Source organism: Octodon degus, unplaced genomic scaffold (genome assembly GCF_000260255.1).
Source record: "Octodon degus isolate 3935 unplaced genomic scaffold, OctDeg1.0 scaffold00064, whole genome shotgun sequence".
NCBI classification, from domain to species: domain Eukaryota; kingdom Metazoa; phylum Chordata; class Mammalia; order Rodentia; family Octodontidae; genus Octodon; species Octodon degus.
The window spans coordinates 7,098,119-7,118,102 of NW_004524640.1; the positions used below are offsets into that span (position 1 = coordinate 7,098,119).

The following is a 19,984-nucleotide window of genomic DNA, read 5'->3' on the forward strand; positions in this document are numbered from 1 at the left end:
GAAGGAAGGAAGGAAGGAAGGAAGGAAGGAAGGAAGGAAGGAAGGAAGGAAGGAAAGAAGGAAAGAAGGAAGGAAGGAAGGGAGGAAGAGAGGGAGAGAGGGAGGGAGGAGCCCGGAGGGAAGGGGAGGGAGGGAGGAGCCGGGAGGGAAGAAAGGAGGGGGAAGGGCAGGAGAGGGAAAGGCAATAGGGGGAAAGAAATTAAAAGAAAAATAATTTAAATTAAAATCAAACATAATCTACTTGAGTAATACAAATGAATTTAAAAACAACTCTAGACATTTCAAAAAAGGAACTATCAGGGCTTGGAAAATGATAACCCAAAATACGGCACCTGGAATGTTGAGCCGGAGAAAGTCTCAGAACCAATGTCTCTCTGACCTGCCCCCAGGAAGTATACGGGAAATCACTGCACTTTTGTTTTGTTTTTGCTGTGAATCTAAAACTGCTCTTAAAAATAAAGTCCATTGGTTTATACAGAGTAGGATTATTTTTGAATTCGTCCCATTTAGTCCTATTTGTTTTTCAATATCCACATACAGTATTCACACCTGTGTGATCCACACATACGTGTACTTATATACTCAGACCCAAACAGTCATTATACACATTTTTTAAACTTTCTTTTTAGGGAAGGGTCTACAGGGTGTTCAGGGTCTCACTACTGGATCGGACTCATAGTGATCCTCCTGTTTACAGCCTCCCAAGAGCTGAGATTACAGGAGCGCGCCACCACGCCCAGTCTCAATTGCCATCTCAATGGGCCCTGGGGGGGGGCAGCATGGCAGGCCCGAGGATTGAACCCTTGACCCCTGTGCCTGCTTGCAGGTGCTTGAATCCACTGAGCTATCTGACCTGCCCTTTTATACACATTTTTGAATGTAAGTTTTATTTCACATTTTTTCTCAGCTAATTCCATATTGACTGTGAAAGATAAGTGATAATTAAAATAAATTTGCAGAATATGAAAAAAATAACTATGAAATTAAGCTTTTTTTTTTTTTTTTTTTTTTTTGGTGGAACCAGGGATTGAACTCAGTCCTTTGCGCTTGCCAGGGAAGCACTTATTCCACTGAGCCATCTCCCCAGCCCCTAAATTAAGCTTTTAGAAAAAGCAGAATTTGGGGGCCGGGGAGATGGCGCAGTAGAATAAATGTTTCCCTGGCAAGCACAAGGGCCTGAATTCAATCCCCGGTTCCACAAAAAAAAAAAAAAAAAAAAAAAAAAAAAATCTTAGGGAAAAAGTTCCCGAGTTCTGAAGCGGTCCCCCTTGTAGGTGACAGAGCCCACAGTGCCACATGAATAGCTGCAGAGGGCACTAATCGGAAAGCGGGTACCAGGCCCAGCCCTGGCGAGCCTCCTCCCCCACTTCTCCTCCGCCCCGCGACGTGTGACGTCCGCCAAGTAGAAAGTGAAGTTTCCTGCACAGCTTCTGTCCTTACCCCTCGGGCTTTTCGTTTCATGCACACAATGACAGTGACACTTAGAGCTGCCTTTCACTGAAGAGCAGAAAGCCTGGCCCAGGAGAACGCGACACAACTAAAACAGGAACAAGTACACAGCACCCTTATTTCCTTCACCATGTTAATACTTTTGAAGGAAAAGATTTCAAAGTCTAAAGTTTCAAAAACAGCGTTTCATTCCATCCTTCTTAGTAAAATGCTATAGCGATAAGAAAAAAGCAATGTGTTTTGATTTGTTTTGATTTTTTTCTTAATTATGAACTGCAGGAAATACCCAGAGAAGCCTAAGGAAAATAAAAATAAAAATAAATTTTAAAAAACCTGCTTAGACCCACCTGTTAGATATTTAGTGAGTACCAAGTGTGTGCTACGCACTATAATACTCACTGGTGAAGAAGAAATGAACAACATAGTTGTTGTTTTTCGGTTTTTAGCTATCATGAAGAATACAGCTTTTATAAAAAGTGCTTGGAGGGGCCGGGGAGATGGCTCAGTGGAATAAGCGCTTCCCTGGCAAGTGCAAGGGTCTGGGTTCCATCCCTGGTTCCACCAAAAAAAAAAGAAATAAATAAAATAAAAAGTCCCAAGGGGGCCGGGGAGATGGCTCAGTGGAATAAGCGCTTCCCTGGCAAGTGCAAGGGTCTGAGTTCCATCCCCAGTTCCGCGAAAAAAAAGAAATAAATAAAACAAAAAGTCCTTGGGGAAATTTTTAAACCACTCTTGGCCTACCCAAAACCTGACTAGAAGGAAGACCTTCACTGAGAGCACTACCAGGCCCCTCCCTCAAGACCTGTTGCCAAGACAACAGGGGAGCTCTGACTGACACAAACCAGGATGGTTCTTTGAGGAACTAAAACTGAGGCAATAACCCAGAATGCTTTCCATTAAGCAAACACAACAATACTTTCTGTGACACATGCAGCTAAACAGCCAGCTACCTCCATTTGCTGTGAATTTTGCCCATCCTGTGTTAACTCAAGAGCCTCCGTAACTCATCGGTCTTCTGAGGTGGAGAGTATATCGGTTAAGCTGAACACATCGAGATGGCAGTTTAAAGTTTAAGATCATAACTTTTTGCTTAACAGGTATTTTTATATTGTCCTCCCCTGACAAAATGCTCTTCAACAAAGTCTATCAATATCTCCTTTAGCCTAAGTATGCCTATTTCCAAACAGCCTCTCTTGAAGTTTGTAAGTTTTACACATTATGACAAATTAGGCATAAAGATACATGACACTGCTTTATGCTGTAATTGATTATCTGTGAATTTTCACATATGGTGGCTATGTATCTTTTGTTCTTAATGGCTTTATTCAAATATAAATATATAGTGCTGGGCTGTGGAGATAGCTCAGTGGTGTAAGGGCCTGCCTAAGGCAAGCACAAGGACCTGGGTTTGATCCCCAGTACTGCACACCGTGTTTGTCCCGCTTTGGGCACACTGGGCCACCAAGACAGGGTGTGGTGGCACACACCTGTAATCCCAGCCTTGGGGAGGCTGAATCAGGCAGGTCACTCCAAGTCTGAGCTACATAGTGAGACCCTGTACCAAACAGTATTTCACCTGTTTGAAGTGTACTGTTTTCAGTATAAACATCCCCCATAAACTGCTTTTTGAAGATTTTTGTCACGTCGATAAAAGCAATTTAAAAATAAATAAATAAAAAAATAAAAGCAATTTTGCACTCACGATTTTTCCAAACTCCTCTTCCCCAACCCAAGGCAATCATTAATCTTCTCTCTCTCTCTCTCTCTCTCTCTCTCTCTCTCTCTCTCTCTCTCTCTTTCTCTCTTTTGATCTGCCTTTTACCATAATGTTTTTAAGATTCATCTGTGCTGTCATGCATTTCAATACTTTTTTACCCTAGGGCTAAGTAATTTTCCACTCTAAAAGAATACCACCTTGCATTTTCCCATTCCCCAGCTGCTGGGCATCGGGGGCACTTCCACTTTGGCCTATGAATGAATGTTCACGGTACAAGTTTTAGTGTGGATACTGTTTTCATTTCTCTTGGATATATACCTAAGAGTGGAACTGCAGAACCAAATGATAACCCTATTTTAGTATTTTGTTCCTGATCAGTTTTCAAAGTCTTACACCTCTTTGCCTCCCCAGCACCAGAGTATGAGGGTTTCAGCGTCACTACATTCTGAATAACTCTTGCTATTATCTATCTTTCTTATGACAGTAGCCAGCTTAGTGGCTCTGCTGTGGTATCCTTGTTGTTTGCATTGGCATTTTCCTGATGATCACTAATGATGTTCAGCTCTCTTTTTGTGCTTAATACCTTTGTTTATACCTTTTGTGGAGAAATATCTTCGGAGAAGATCTTTTGTTCATTTCCAGTTGGGCCATGTGATGGTGAATTAACTAACAGTCAGCTTGAGTGGGAACGCCCAACTGAATTGAGTCAGCGTGGCTCTTGGCATGGAAGATCCACCTCAGGATAGTTGTCAGAATGGTATAAAAGGAGAACAGGAGGAGCAGATTTCATAATTTTCCTGGACGAGCTTTATTGTGGCTGCTTTTCTTCAGAGAGTTTTGGTGGTTTTTCTTCCAAGGAGATCTGGCTGTTTTCTCTCTTCAGAGCAGCTTCCATCTCTGGGTCATCCCCTGGCCTCCAGTGTAGATCCCCCGGCCTTCTGGCCCGGAGCCTGCATCCTTTAGGCGCAGGCACCGACGCTTCCAGCACTGGCCCTTGGGTCTTCCCAGTGCAGATCTCTGGTCTCCCGCCACGGATCCCTCAGCCTCCTGACGCAGATGTGAATGGGCTACCATGGGGGGGCCCCAAGCTCTCACCTGGATGTGGTGGGTCACCACTGCTCACACATCTAGCACGCCTCTACACCTGACTCAAGCAAATGCTGATTAAGGCCGCCTGTCTCTTTGTCACTGACTTATACCAGTTCTTCGTGTACGCTACATACAAACCCCTCATCAGACGTATGACTTACAAATATTCTCTCCCATTCTGCACCTTATCTTTTCACTTTTCTTTTTCTTTTTTTTTTTTTTTTTTTTTGCGGTACCAGGGATTGCACTCAGGACCCTGCGCTTGCCAGGCAAGCACTTATTCTACTGAGCTATCTCCCTGGGTCCTCTTTTCACTTTCTTGATGGTTTTCTTTAAAGCACAAATGTTTAAACTTTGATGAAACCCAGATTTTTTTCCTTCTTTTCTTCCCCTTTTTTTGTGCTTTTGCTGTTACATTTGAGCAAGCAAAGCATATCCGAAGGTCATAAAAATTTACTATTTTTGCTCCCAATAGTCTCTTTTGGTTCTTACATTTAGGCCTATGATTCAAAATGAATTGATTTTTGAGTTTGTTCCTTTTAATTTTAAATACCTCCCCAAAATTCTTAGTACTTCAAAGAAAAAAAGAAAACAAGTAAAATCAAGGCAAAATAGGATAGCTTATGTTCTATAACACTAGAAAATTCAAATCACCAAAACACTAGCCAGCAGATATCATATGCATAGATTATTATACAATTTTAATTATTATTTTCTCTGATTAGAAGTCTAGATTTTAACTGTTCCAAATGGCAAAGGCAACAGCTGGCGACACACCAGTAGTTCCTTCTTCCTCTTTCTCATCACTACAAGCTTTGTTCTCTTCCTTGATACCTCTGAAGTCTTCAAGCCTCTTCCTGAGCCTGGAGTTTGTCAAAGCTCTTCACAGGGAGAGTCAGGAATTGCGGCATAATTAAAGAAGCCCCTTGCATCCGGCCTTCCCTTGGTACAGGAAGGCAGCATCAGGCTGGGAGTGCTCCTCTCAGCCTGGAATCCACTCTGTTCTCTGCTACCTCCAGACACTGAGGAGTTCTCCAAATATGAAAACTGACTTGAATTTTTTTTCTAATGGCATAAAAATATGCAAATATGCTTTAAAACCTAGGCTTTTTTGCAAGTGTAACATTGATACATTGATCACTTGTGGGGGATGAAAAATCTAGAGGACAAAGGGAAAAGCAACTATGCCTGTGGCTGCCCCAGAGTTAGATACAGTCATCATTTTGGTGCCTATCCTTGTCTAGACAGGCAGGTGCACTTGCCAACGTACACACACGTACATAAGGTAACTGTGGTTTGAGTAGTCTCATGATCTGAATCTTATTCCCTGGGAGGTAGGGCTCAGCAGAGGTTCTTAGGACACTGAGGTCCTGAGGTTAATCCTCTTGTGACCTTTTGATACCATTCAGGGGATTCACTGGGAGGGTTGTCACACAGGGAGCAAATATGATCCCTCTCACTCCTTTTGCTCCTGGTTCAACATGCAGTCACTTCTTTGCTTCTGTTATTTACCATGATGTGACAAGTCAGGAACTGCGTCAGTCCCAACATGAGGGCCTTGAGTCTCCACAACTGAGCTTCAAATAAGCTTCATGCGCTTTCTCCTAAGTGTCCTAATGGGCATTTTATCACAGTGACAAAAAGCTGACTAATATACATACATATATATATTACAAACACCGGATATATATTATCTCTATAATCTCATAGAAATCTTGTTCCACTTCACATTTTTTAATGTCACTAACTATGCCTTGATAACATGAAATCTCATCCTAAGCATGTGCCATATGTTGTGTCTTTTTCTTTCTTTCGTATACTGAAGTTCCCTCCATTATAACTAACGCTGTGAGAAACACTTTTGTCAAAATTATTTTCAAGTCCTCCATCTTTACAAGCATCTTTACAAGCCTCCACCAATACAAGCATCCACAAGCACTCATAGCGTGGCAGCACCTCTCCGCTGGTGGGGCAGGAATTCTGACAGCAGCGATGCAAGCCTCTGTGTACCTATAGCTCTGACGTACCTCTGTAACATAAATCATGCCCGACCAGACTGTAGAATGATAATGGATGTCCATTCAAGGGAGACAAAGATGCAAAAACTGTAGAAAAGGGTACTGCTGCACTATGTTTGGAGTTCAGGCTTTAGATACAAATCCACTGAGTCAGGGCTAGCTTGAATAAAGCTGCTTCCTGGGAAAAAGGCCTCAGTGCTCCATCTCTCCACATGAAAATCCCACAGCAATCAGTGACACATCATACTGCCAGTGCAGAGGTAAGGATGCAATGCAGACCCGCCCCCCCAGGAACTTGCAAAAAATAGTCCTTCTCTTGTTCCCTTAGTCTACCCTGCCCGCAGGCCTGCCCTGATTTCCTAATTTTGTTATCACTTTCTTCTGCCCATGGTTCTTGCCTAATCCTTGCCTCTAGCTCCTGCTTTTGACGCATGCTGCTTCCCAGAGCCCAGTGAAGCTTATTCCTCTCTCCCAGCTCCTCACTGCTTCCCAGAGCAAGTTTGTTTTTGTGGGCTGTCTCCATATACAGTTGCTGTATCACAACAAACCAGAAGTGAAATATGCCATATGATCAAATACAAGCACACACTTCCTCAGCCGACAAAGAGATAACACTGTCCGATTTCATGTACTCTCTGGGAAATGCTGTATGCTCAAGGTAGAATGAGAGCAGCACAAGCAAATAATGCCTCAGAATTGCTGTGAAAGGGTTGGACCCTACAGACCCAGAAGATCTGGAAGCGCCCCACTGTCTGCGCCCTGTGCCTTCCTTTGTTACCAAGTCGCAGCCATGGCGTGTTGCTAAGTTGCTAAACACTGTATTCTCATGACACACAAGACACATGCAGTAAATTCTCCCGGTGGCCTTTGTTTCGCCACAAAAAATGACCAGCCTGCAAGCACCAAAGGCTTTATTCAACTGAATCAGCTTTTCTTGGCTTTTGGAAAGCGATCAATTCTTGATGGCACCGTTCATGAAACTAAGGATGGCAAAGAAGGAAAGGCAGAGTGTCAGGAGCCTGTAGGGCACCGCGGCCCGTCTTCTGGGTTTTCGTGAAAGCAATGAGCTATTTCATGTTGTTCTTTCTGACATAGGCGTAAGCCAATTAATTAGTGAAAATACCTGCCTTTGATTTTACATCGTTGGCCAAAATAGGATGAAAGTAAACAAGGATAATGAAGGAAATAGGAATTAAAGGTCTTCAGCTGTTATTTCTCTTCGTTAAAATACTAGACTCAATTGTTTTTTGCTTTGATTTTCATTGGATAGTCACTTTTTTTTTTTTTTTTTTTTTTTTTTTTTTTTTTTTGATGTGACATTTGGGGTCTTGGACTTTTGTCTTTTATATGGTGACATCATAGAACCTAACTCCCCACCTAACCACCCGGCTTTCATTCACTGCTGCCTTTCCAATATTTACCCACATTCAGCCATTTAATTATCCAGATATAATCAGAATTCAAGCTGCATAACTGTGAGGCTTCTTCCAATAATAAAATCTGCACTAGCACCTCCTGTGGCATACATAAGTAGACCAGAAGGACAAACATCCACAGCCCTCTTTCTAAATGGAGCTGACGCTAAATGGAGCCTTTTAGAAAATGCTAGTTGAAGAAACGATTTTTAGCCTACTAATAATTCCAGGATAAGACATTCTATACATAAGCATATTACCATCCAGTCTTTTAAGACCCTGGAGGCCTCTACATAGTCAAGTTTAATCATCCCCAAGTCTTCAAGTGGAACATAAACAAACACACACACACACACACACACACACCCCAATCTCAGTCCTTCAGGAAAACATCAGAGAGATACCAAGACTCAGCATGCCGCTTGGGGACATCAGTTATTGCTTTCAACATACAAATCTCTCTTCGCAGGGGTCCCTATATAAAAAGGGGGAGAAACCAAGGCTAGAGGAGAACAAAGGTGGATCAGTAGTACGTGCTCAACTGAGATTGTGTGTCTATTTGTGGGTTCTGCTTCATTTGATTATTATCCCCCTTATTCTTTCCAAGACAAAGTTTCTATACCACTTCCAAGCATTTGGAACATAAACACCACCACCTGCCAGCAACATTTGCTTTCTTCTGAAATTCTTTATTTACCTTGAAAAACCACAAACTATAAACAAGAGCACCTGATCAGAGAAGGTCTTTAAACTGTTCACTAAGTCAATATCTGGGAAGGGAAGGCAGTTGACTTGGATCTGAATCCACAGTGTACAAATTGATCTTTTATCTAAAATCCCCAAGGTAAGCCAAAAAAGTTAATGGTTATTGAGCTTTAAGAAGATACATGGAGAGTTTTATAAATAACATAACGTATTTTTTTAAAGATTTTTTTTAACATTTATTGTGTGTGTGTGTGTGTGTGTGTGTGTGTGTGGCCAGCTCAGCCCACCAGGGGGCACGGCTGGCCGGCATGTGGTGCTGGAGGATCGAACCGCGGTCCCTGTGCTTTGCCAAGCTTGTTTCAAGTAGGTGCTTTAGACCACTGAGCCATCTCTCCAGCCCCAACATAACGTATTTTAATATTAGAAAGAGAAAAGCAAGGCCTTTTCTAATCATAAGAAACCATGGAGGCATAATCTTAATTTATGCACATTGCCACTTAAAATAATAAATATGCATGTAACAGTCTTGCTCCACTGGACATACTTTCATTTATCCTACAAAGCATGTTAACACTACTTTTCCATTTCAATAAGCCTTTTAATATGCCTAATATGTAAGATCAGAGGGGTTGGGAGAGTGGTTTGCCTAGAAAAAAAAAGCTACCATTTAACTGACAACCCTTCCACTGTACAACAGCCTGTGCTTCTCACTGCAGCTTAGTGCTCCTACAGTATATTATATTATATGTAAAAAGTACATTTTTCAAAAGAAATTCCATTGGAATAAATCCTAAAGAGTATCAAGTCAATAACAAATAAAGCATAGGTAGAAATATTTAACCCTCCTTACCACTTGTCCATAAGAACTGTTACCATATACATATCTGAGGACCTCACCAAAAGCTTTCCTCTGAGGACCCAGAGAGGCAAAGAACTGAATGATTAAAGCCTCCCTCTTCCCATACAGACAGCCTTAGAGGTAGAAAGTCACAGAAATGTAGTGGAAAGAGATAGTCATTGTACAGTGAGGTTAAATGTATGTCTTGAGCAACTGAACTTGTAGGCATCCCTTGAACATTGAGCCAGCCACATTCACCTTTCCTGATGCAGTCTTTTCCAGAAGAGCAAATAAATGATTCCTACACCACTTACTTGGCCTTCTAAATCTGGCTTCCTTCACTTAACCTAATGCATTTATTTAAGGTCCATTTGCATGGTTGGGCATATCAGTAGTGTATTGCTTTGAACTGTTGAATATTGTTCTGCCATGTTGGATGTACCATTGTGAGTACTGCTCCCTCGTTCATCAGCTGACGAAGGTTTTGGTGATTTTCAGCTTTTGCTCTAAGCATACATATAAAGATCTCTGTGTAAACTTAAAATTCACTGAGTGGAATTCCTAGGTCATACGGCATTTGCCCTTTGGATTTCCTAAGAAACTGCCAGATTCTTTTCCAAGGTGTCTGTTGCACTGCGTATACGATCAGAAATGGTTGAGGGTCCCGGGTGATACAATGCAATAATGGAATAGGAAGGGTAGCCCCACTGCCTTCACAGTAAAAATCAAATGTTTCAGCACAACACACAGGGTAGGCAGATCCCTCTCAAACTTCAGCTTTGCCAGTCTTCTGTACTTTCTGATCTTTCAGCATTTCCCAAAGCCACACATAAGCCAGTTACACTATCTCACACCTCTGTGCCTCAGCCCCAATGTTTCCTTCCCCTCAGCCCCCTCCTCTCCACCTGTCCAGCAACTACCTGGGCCTCCATAGCTCCAGCTTCCCTCCATTCATCTGCTGAACCCCAAAGCCAGTGATAACCTTCTTCCCTGTGCTTCCATAGGCTGCTGGCCTTGAGGGAAGCCTAGTTAGAGGCTAACTGTCTGGATTTCCATCATAGCTTGGCTTCCTTCTAGAGGCCTGACTTAGGGCAAGTTACTTGACTTCCTTGAGTCTCCATTTCTCTAGCTACAAAATCAGATAAGACACAAAATGCTATCACGCAAGCCCCTTCTCATATCCACGCCTATCCATTCTCTTTCTCCTTGAGGCAGTTTTCAGGTCTCCGTCTGCAGCGTGACATAGACATGTATACTTATTCTCTGGTTGCTCCAGTAAGCCACACAAAACGGATAACTTAACACAACAGAAATGCATCCCTTGCAGTTCCAGAGGCCACACATTCAAAGTCAAAGTGTCAGCAGGGCTCTGTTCCTTCTGAAGGCCGTGGGGGGGGAATGCACTCTTGCCTATTCCAGCGCTGCATATTCCTTAGCTTGCAACAGCAAAATTCCATTTTCTGTCAGTTTCCAAATGCCCTTCTCCTCGCTCTATGCCTTTTCTTCTTCTGTCTCTTATAACAACACCTGTCCTGGAGGTAAGACCCACCTTGGAAATCCAGGAGGATTTCATCTCAAGATGCTTCATGTAATTACACTGCCAATGATCCTTTTTCCAAATAAGGTCCCACTCACGAGGTGTGGCCTCTCTTGTGTGGGGTCACCGTTGAATCCAGTATACCAAATGACTATGAAACACAAGTAGAAGTGACACAGGAAATTCCAGTAGCCTTTTGCAAAAAGCATCTACTTTCCCTGGATTCTTCATACCCCACTGACAGGAAAGTGTAGGTTAATGGAGCAACCTTCAAAGTGCTGTGCTGAGAAGGTCCAAGTGGTCCTGGGTCAATCACCTCGAGACTATCAGGTGAAAGAGAAGTACATCTCTACTTACAGAAGACATTGTGTTTGGGGTTTTCTAAATGAATTTTCCATTAGAGTACCTTCTCTACCACTGAGGGATTATCACAGTTAAATATTAATATATTTCTCAAAGGGTTGTATAATGATTAAATAGATTAATAAAATAGGAATCAGTCAGAAAATCACCTGATGTATACATACTATGGACTAAATAAATATTCTTCAGGAGCAATAACAGTAGCAGTAGGATACCTTTTGTCACTTTCATCTACTTTTTTTTTTTTTTTTTTTTTTTTTTTTTTGGTGGAACTGGGGATTGAACTCAGGCCCCTGCACTTGCCAGGCAAGTGCTTATTCTACTGAGCCATCTGCCCAGCCAAAAATGGCAGAAGGATTTTTTTCATTTTTTTGGCTGGTTCAGAATGCCTTCAGGGCATGTTTGTCTAGCTAGAGTTGTGGGGATCGAACCACAGCAACCTGAGACTGACTGCTTTGTTGAAGCATCCACTTAAAGATCTGAGCTAAGGGGCAGGCCCCCAAATGTGTCCTTTTTTTTTTTTTTTTTTTTTTTTTTTTTTTTTTTGCAGAACCAGGGATTGAACTCAGGCCCTTACGCTTGCAAGCAAGCGCTTACTCTACTGAGCCATCTCCCCAGCTCCTCTTTTGTCACTTTCAACAAACATTTTTTTTTTTAACTTGGATATCCCTTGCAAAAGACTATATTTACTGAGATAATGGTCTGGTGCTTTTATCTCAGGATCATAATTAAGAGACTACCAAACATTCCATTATAATATAAAGAAGAAATGAAACATGGCCTTGCACACTAACCATCACCCTCTCTTTATGAAAAGTGCAACTTGGGCCAGAGAAGCCCAGGTCTCTTCCTCAGAGCCATAAATCTCTTGGTCAAAGGCTATGTTAGGGGAGAACCTTTCTTCACTACTCAAAACAAGAAAGCACAAGGTCCATTGTCCTACCACACCTTTCCCATACCTTAGCCCTTATCATTTTCTACCTTAGGTTGTTATTGTTTACATACACATCTTATCTCCCTCATTAGATTATAAATTCCTCGAAAGGAGCAATTATTTCTGACTCATCTGGACTGTAACAACTGGTGCTCTGGCTACACCGAACACGCTGTACATCCAGCGCATCGGCAGGCGGGACCCAAGAACTTTTAGTATTAAAGACCACCAGCTTCCATCAAGCCTCCCTTCCCATCTAGGGGCAAAGTGACCTTGAGAATGTTCTTCACTTCTCTAAAAGTGTGGCGTCCACATTTGTAAATGGGACCATGAAGAGTTACGTAGGGTGACATGTAGAAAGGCCACCACAGCACTCTTGGAATGTAATATTTAACATCTTCCATTCTTGGAAAGAAGAGTCTTAGCTCTTAAAATGCTCACAGAAAAAAAAAAAAAGAAAAAAAGGATATTTACTAAGTGCTGAAAAGGAATTCTGGCAACTCACTTCATACACAACATGAGGAGAAAGCTTTCATCTATGAGTTTACAGCTCATGAAAAGTAGTCTCTGGCATGATTGCATCCTGTGCATCTGCTCTGTGGAGCAGCACTCAATCACTTCCATCCGCGTTCTCGCCCACCTAAGTGTGCGCCACCACTCCAAGGAAGGTTCGATGGATATGGACATGAGCTCTCTGAGGCCCCAGAAGTAGCTCTTTGGTTGTGAACTAAAGGCCGACAAAGATTGCTACTTTACAGTTGGATAATGATGAAAATGACCACCCGTTGTCCTTAAGAACGGTCGGTTCAGGAGCTGGTGCGAAGGATGAATTGCACATTGTTGAGGCAGAGGCTATGAATGATGAAGGCAGTCCAATGAAAGTAACACTGGCAACTTTTGAAAATGTCTGTACAGTCAACAGTTTCCCTTGGGGGCTTTGAAATTACACTACCTGTTGTCTTAAGGTTGAAGTGTGGCTCAGGGCCGGTGCATATTAGTGGACAGTATTTAGCATTTGTGGAAAAAGATGCAGAGTCGGAAGAGGAAGAGGAAGAAGATGTAAAACTCTTCAGTATATCTGGAAAGCGATCTGTCCCTGGAGGTGGCAGCGAGTTTCCACAGAAAAAAGTAAAACTCGCTGCTGATGAAGATGAACAGGACGATGAGGACCAGGATAAGGAGGATGAGGATGATGATTTTGATGATGAAGAAACTGAAGAGAAAGCTCCAGTGAAGAAATCAATATGAGGTACTCCAGCCAAAAAAGCACAAAAATCAAACCAGAATGGAAGAAACTCAAAACCATCAACACCAAGATCAAAAGGGCAAGAATCCTTCAAGAAACCAGAAAAGACTCCTAGAACACCCAAAGGACCTAGTTCTGTACAAGACATTAAAGCAAACATGCCAGCAAGTATAGAAAAAGGTGGTTCTCTTCCCAAAAGGGAAACCAAATTCATCAATTATGTGAAGAACTGCTTCCGGATGACTGACCAGGAGGCTATTCAAGACCTCTGGCAGTGGAAGAAATCTCTTTAAGAAAACAGTTTAAACAGCTTGTCAAAGTTTTGCATCTTCTTTCATTTCTTTAACAGTTGCTATCTGGCTATCCTTTTTATAACGCAAAGTGAGAACTTTCCCTACTATGTTTGATAAATGTTGTCCAGGTCCCATTGCCAAGAATATGTTGTCTAAAATGCCTGTTTAGGCCGAGGAGATGGCTCAGTGAAATAAGCGCTTCCCTGGCAAGCACAAGGGCCTGATTTCAATTCCCGGTTCTGCCAAAAAAAAAGAAAGAAAGAAAGAAAGAAAGAAAGAAAGAAAGAAAGAAAGAAAGAAAGAAAGAAAGAAAGAAAGAAAGGCAAAGTAAAATGCCTGTTTAGTTTTTAAAGATGAAACTCCACCCTTTAGTTGGTTTTAATTATGTATGGAATGTTATGATAAGACATAGTAGTGGTGGTGGTCAGACATGGAAATGGTAGGGAGACAAATACACATATGAAATAAATTCAGTATTTTAATAAAGTAAAAAAGAAAGAAAAGTGGTCCCAAAAGGGAAGAGGCTAGAGAACTGTTCTTATCCTACTGATCCGTGGGTACCACTTTTGTACTTTTCTGCCTATTCAAGTCTTTTGGGGTTTTTTTTTTTTAGCATTTTTACTTTAATTGATCAATTATCTTTTGAATTTTCTTTTATTTTTTAAAGAATACAAAATAGTAAGAAAAAGGCCTTAAAAACAACACAAAATTTTATTAAATGAAGTAATAGGAATTCAACATGGTTGCTGTTTCACATGATTATATTCAAGTTATCATCAAGTTACCAGATATAAACCTGAAAAATTGGTTTAAAAAAGCAAAATAACAACAAAAATATTACAAGAAATTAGAAAAAAAAAATAAATTTTAATTGTTAGCTGTTCAACTCTTAAAGGAGAGAACTCAACCACACAAGTACAGCTACAAATCAATCAAAATTCATAGGTCACTTATGTTTTACACACAGCTAATTATGTAAGAGCTGCTTTCAAATCTATGAGCTTTTTCTTTTCTTTTCTTTTCTTTTCTTTTTTTGCTTTGTAATGAGTATATTAAGACATTCATACATTTTAACAATTGTTTAAATTCTGATACCCAGAACAAGCATGTGAACATATGACTTTTTTAAACATACAAGTAAAGCTATTCACCATAATTTGCTATACAGTTATATATAATAAATTACAGTTATTTTGGAGCATTAAGTTATGAGCTTTTTCATTGTGGTCCTATTTTATCACTCAGAACCACAAGAATTTCCCTAGAAATTACTTTAAAGTACAAGCACTTTGATCATCCTGACTAGTTCAAAAGAAGCAAGTAAAAAACAAAGCGATGTTTTCACGACATATTTCCCCCCTCTTCTGAAGCCTCAGGGCAGAGTAAATGTATTATCCAATTTCCACGGCCCCTGAAGAGTTTAGTAATGATGCACAGTAATATAGAGAGTTACTAACGTGATGACCTGACATACTACCCAGGAACTGTACAGTAATATTAACATGCAACAGAAGACTTTTAAAGTTTTTAATAGAAATGATATAGATCTTCTCTTGCAAATCCATTGTCTAAAGTCCTACGAACTGCAAATTCTTACATTGGGATTTTAGAATAACTAAAACGTTAGGTGAATGAAGAAAACTTCCTGCTCAAGGATCTTGGGTTGCAAACACGACTTTCAAAAATGAAAGGAATTCTCATCACAACAAATTCTACTGCCCTGTTTAACTTTTTCTGCACTTCCAAGAGATAAACTGACAAACAGGAACCTAAGCAGAAAACAGACAAGGCAGTTGAAGGAAGACCACAGGAATTCAGGAACAATTTGTAGCTGGCAACAGGTAAAAGAACAAACAAGAAAAAAGACAAAACAAAGAAAGAAACTATAGAATAAAAAGATCTGCAGAAATATGATCATTCTAAACAAATACAGTTATTGTGTGACAGATTAGATTTCATCTATGTGGCTTTAAAAGCCCAACAGGTAGAATAGGTGAGCACAATGAAAGAGATGTACATTACAGTGGTTAAAACAAACTGCTCTAGCCTCATAAAATTTGGTTTAAGTCTCAGTTCTGCCACGAAGAAACTTAGTGGCCTCAAAGATGGCTGCATAACTAAACCTAATTTTCTCAACTATAAAACTGGAATAGCAACAATTCCTAGTTTTGTGTTGACTAAATAATAATTCATAGGAATGAAAAATGATTGTGTTGACTAAATAATAATGCATAAGAAGGCCCAAGCACAGTGGATCATGTAGTAAATGCTCAAAAATTATTAGTTGATTTCAAATCTAAAATAGTTTGTTTCCATTTTTTAAATGACTTCTAATGCCAAATCTGAAGAAATTCAATATAGCAATTGTTGTTTTTTTTTCCCGGAACCAGGGATTGAACTCAAGCCCTTGTGCTTCCCAGGGAAGTGCTTATTCTACTGAGCCATCTCCCTGGCTATAGCAATTTTTAAAGGAGTGGAGGAAGTATTTATAACTAGCCCTTGTGGAGACTTACTCTGTTAGAAAATACGACATACTCAACTACACAAAAATCACAGCAACTGCCTAGCAAAAACTCTTCATGTAATGGCCTTACCTCCATAAGTGGAGGCAAAAGGTGAAGCCAGGCCTTCAAAGTGACTTCCCTAAAATTACCTGAAGAGAAAGAATTGGATTCAAGAAAAGATCTTGTCGATCCTCCCCCCAGGTCCCTGATTTTCACTCCCTCTTTTTGCATTGCACAGAAATTGTTTCAGTTCCGATTCTGGAAGTATTTTGATTTATTACTTCAGAATGACTTGTTGTGTGCCCTAAGTAGCCCTGCGTGAGATTTGGTGAATTGAGAAATTATCAAATGTCAAATGATTGCAGAAAGCCAGGCATGGTGATACATGCCTGTGATCCCAGTAATGCTGGGGGCTGAGGCAAGAAGATCCCACGTTTCACGCCAGCCTGGGCAAGTTGAAAACAAAAAAGTGCTGGGGATATAGCTCATGGTAAAGCACTTGCCTAACCACTAGTTCTAACCCCCAGCATAGCAAAAACATCTCATGATTGGAACTTTCCAGGCCAAACAGCCCATAGCCTGGAGAGAATCTAATTAATCAGAAGAACAGGCTGTCTTCTCTTCCCTCAACCCTGCTGAGGACTGGCTCTCTGGCTTCTCTGTTGCTTCAGTTTTTATTGCCCTTGAGGTTGAAGGAGAATAAATAAACCTCTCCTGCTTTGATTTATGTCAGCTTCTCCTCCTAATGGAAAGGCACGGGTATCAATATGCAGGGTTCTGGAAAGATCTATACTGACAGATGGGTTTTCTGGAGAATGGAAAAGTATACAAAAGATCCAGGAAACAAAAAGAATAAGCCATAAATTCAAATAACTGCAATAATTGAGTGTGAGGGAGGAAGGCTCGACGATATACCCCAAAACCAAAACCTGTGATGAATCATGTTACCAGTGAACACCTTCTAACACAACGCACTTAGCCTCTGTGGTCTGCTTCTCAAATCCTTAACCCCAGCCTGCTCCTAACTGAAACAAGTGTCACGGGACAGCCTATAAAATAGCTGGCCTGTACTCTTCAAAAGCTTCAAGGTCAAACAAGCAGAGAACACTGAGAAAAGGTCACGGAGCAGAGAAGATGAAAAGAGACATAATGATCAAATGAAATACGAGACCCCAAAGAAGTAAAAAGCTGGAGAAATCCAAATGTATCCTCGAACTTACTCAAGTTAATGCACAACTGGGCAATTTCTTAGTTTTGGCAAATGTCCCATAGCTACACAAAAATATTCACTGAGATGGTAAAAGGAAAATCTGCACTGCCTTTACAACTCCTCTGTACACCCAAGTTTATTCCAAAGTTTCAAGCTTACATTTTAAAAATAAGGAATGTCTGGTCACAAAAGAGACTTTGGTTTTTTTAAGATCAACCCACTGCGTTTCTGTTAATAATGTTCTCATTGTGTGATTTCTATTGAAAACACAGCCGTCCCCTAGGTTTTAAATAACCCTTTAGAAGTTGTTTGCTTGATAAGATATAGTTTCCTGTGTTGGTAAGCAAGGCTGTTAAGGTACAGTTGGGAAAATGCTCTCTCACAGCTGTGTATATTTCGGAAAAATCATTTCAACCCTATCTGGGACTTTGTGTCACATTCCAAAATTGGAGGAGTTGTGATGGATTTACTTATAATTGCCCCAAAGCACTGAAATGATATTACTCACTTGAAAAAAGAAAAAGAAAAAAAACACAACAGCATACATATGAAAACCGAAAGTCTTTGAAAACTAATTTGAGAGTACAACATGCCCAGCCAAGGCAAGAGAAACCAACCAATCCTGCACCCGAACCACTGATGGGCTCTTGGTTCTTGGTGTTATCTAAAAAATAACAATTAAGGAACAGCACTCTGGAAACTTGGCAGAAAAAAGGTGGAAACACCCATAGGAAGATTTTGGGAGGGCACTCCATGTACAACAATGACTTTCACAGCTGAGCCGAAACACATCCAGGCATTGATGGTCTTTGTAAAAGGCCAACAGTGTACAGAAGAAGCTCCTGGGAGGGACAAGGCATTTGGGACAAGTGTTTGCCCCTGGCTGTTGGACTGGATGAAGAGCAGGATAAAGGGCAGCCCCATTCAGGGAATTCTCTCCCCACCTCTGTCAGGATGAAGGCCAAAGACTCATGAAGAACTGAGCTTTTGGAAAAGAGAAAACCTGAGTCTCCTGTAGGAAAGTCCCACCCCTTCTTCCAGTGATAATGGAGTAAAATAAATGGTTTAGTCTTAAAGTAGAAGCAGAAAATTAAAGTGAATGAGCAAAGATAATGACCTGAAGCATCAGATTACAGGAAAAGCCAGCATTTCAGCCCAATGACGACGACCAGAGTGACTCATACTTTGAACTCATGCCCACTGAATAATATGGGACCAAGTATCTGAATCTATTTACCTCTTAGGTATAGCACCCTTGCCCTAGGTTTCCCTCACATTCTCCAAAGTAATCTTTCCACGTTAAAACAATTTACTTTGCTGGGAAAGAGAAAAAGAGGTAAGGCAGCCACAAACCCTAAATGTTTGTCCTTGAAAAATTAAACTTCCTGACCAACAGAGGAATGAGGCTCCCCAGGTCCTCAGTGGTGAAATCTGGGGCACCTGAGGGACAATGTTTTGTCACATGAGCCCAGGGACAGTCTGGATGTCTGATCTAGAAGTATCAAATGGCCACAGTATGAATAAAGTTGTATGTCTGAGAAACACAGACACAAAAAAAAATTTTTTTTAATGAAATGCTGTCCTGGAAGACACTAGGGCATAAAGATGGAATCAAGTATAAAGTATTATCAAAAACTACAGTGAATTTTTTCAACACATCATTTTAAAACATACACTGCCATTAATGCCCTCGCAGCAACCCCCTGCCTTCAAACTTCCTTATCTATCATTCTTGCCACTTTATAACACCATTCCGGAAGCTCCATTTCATAAATGCCTTCAACAGCACTCTCATGACTGTCTCAATGTTTTGGATTGATTCAAAACATTTACCTTTCATGGTCATTTGACTTTGGAGAACAGCCAATTGTACAGTGTCAGATCTGGTGAATAAAGTGGGTGGGTGAGGATCTACCATACTATTTTTATTTAGTAGAAATTGCCATTGATAGTTGATCAATGAAGGGTGATGATAAAATTCAGTGACTGTTTAAATTTAAAAATATGTCACAGAAACAGACACAATGTCATTAATCCCTCCAAAAGGATTTCCCCTTATTTCAAATTTACCCTACCATTCTTGGCAATGTGTATTTTAACTTTTTAAAAATGTGACCATTCACTGTATCATTCAATCACCCCTTATATGTGTAACAGAAATACATTATGCCTTTCTGTAAGTTAGCTATCATTTTTATAATAGTCTAACTTGCCTATACATCTACTTTCTCCAGAAAGATTCCCGATCTACAAAACCTGGTGTTGTAGGCACTGTTCTTATCTTCCACCTCTACTCCAGGGGCCAACGACAGATGTCCTATGAGCTTCAAAACCATTGCGTGACCTACTTAAGAGGACACAGGCAGCAAGGAGTCAATACCTGAACCTCCCTTTCTCCTAGTTACAAGTACAGTGCTGTCCTCATTCATTTTAAAAATTTTTCTCTTCCATATTGAATGCTCTACATTGCACAAAGGAGCATCTAGTGCTGGATTTCATCTTATTCATTATCACTATTCTAGGGCTGGCCAGATAATACAGTGGACCAAAGTGCCTGCTTAATCAAAATTGGAGAAAAGGAAGGGCTGCACGGTTAGCCAACATTATGGCCCTAGCCTTTCAAGGTCAGTAAAGACTCGGGACATAGGAGAACCTGTACTGTAACA

The 19,984-nt window shown here is 40.7% G+C and overlaps 1 protein-coding gene and 1 pseudogene across 1 annotated transcript in view; one reads left to right on the forward strand and one right to left on the reverse strand.

Annotated features, from left to right (window-relative positions):
• Itpr2 (inositol 1,4,5-trisphosphate receptor type 2) overlaps nucleotides 1-19,984 on the reverse strand; it is a 528,924-nt gene that overhangs the window by 455,687 nt on the left and 53,253 nt on the right. The window lies entirely within an intron of this gene.
• LOC105742639 lies at nucleotides 12,742-13,604 on the forward strand (annotated as a pseudogene).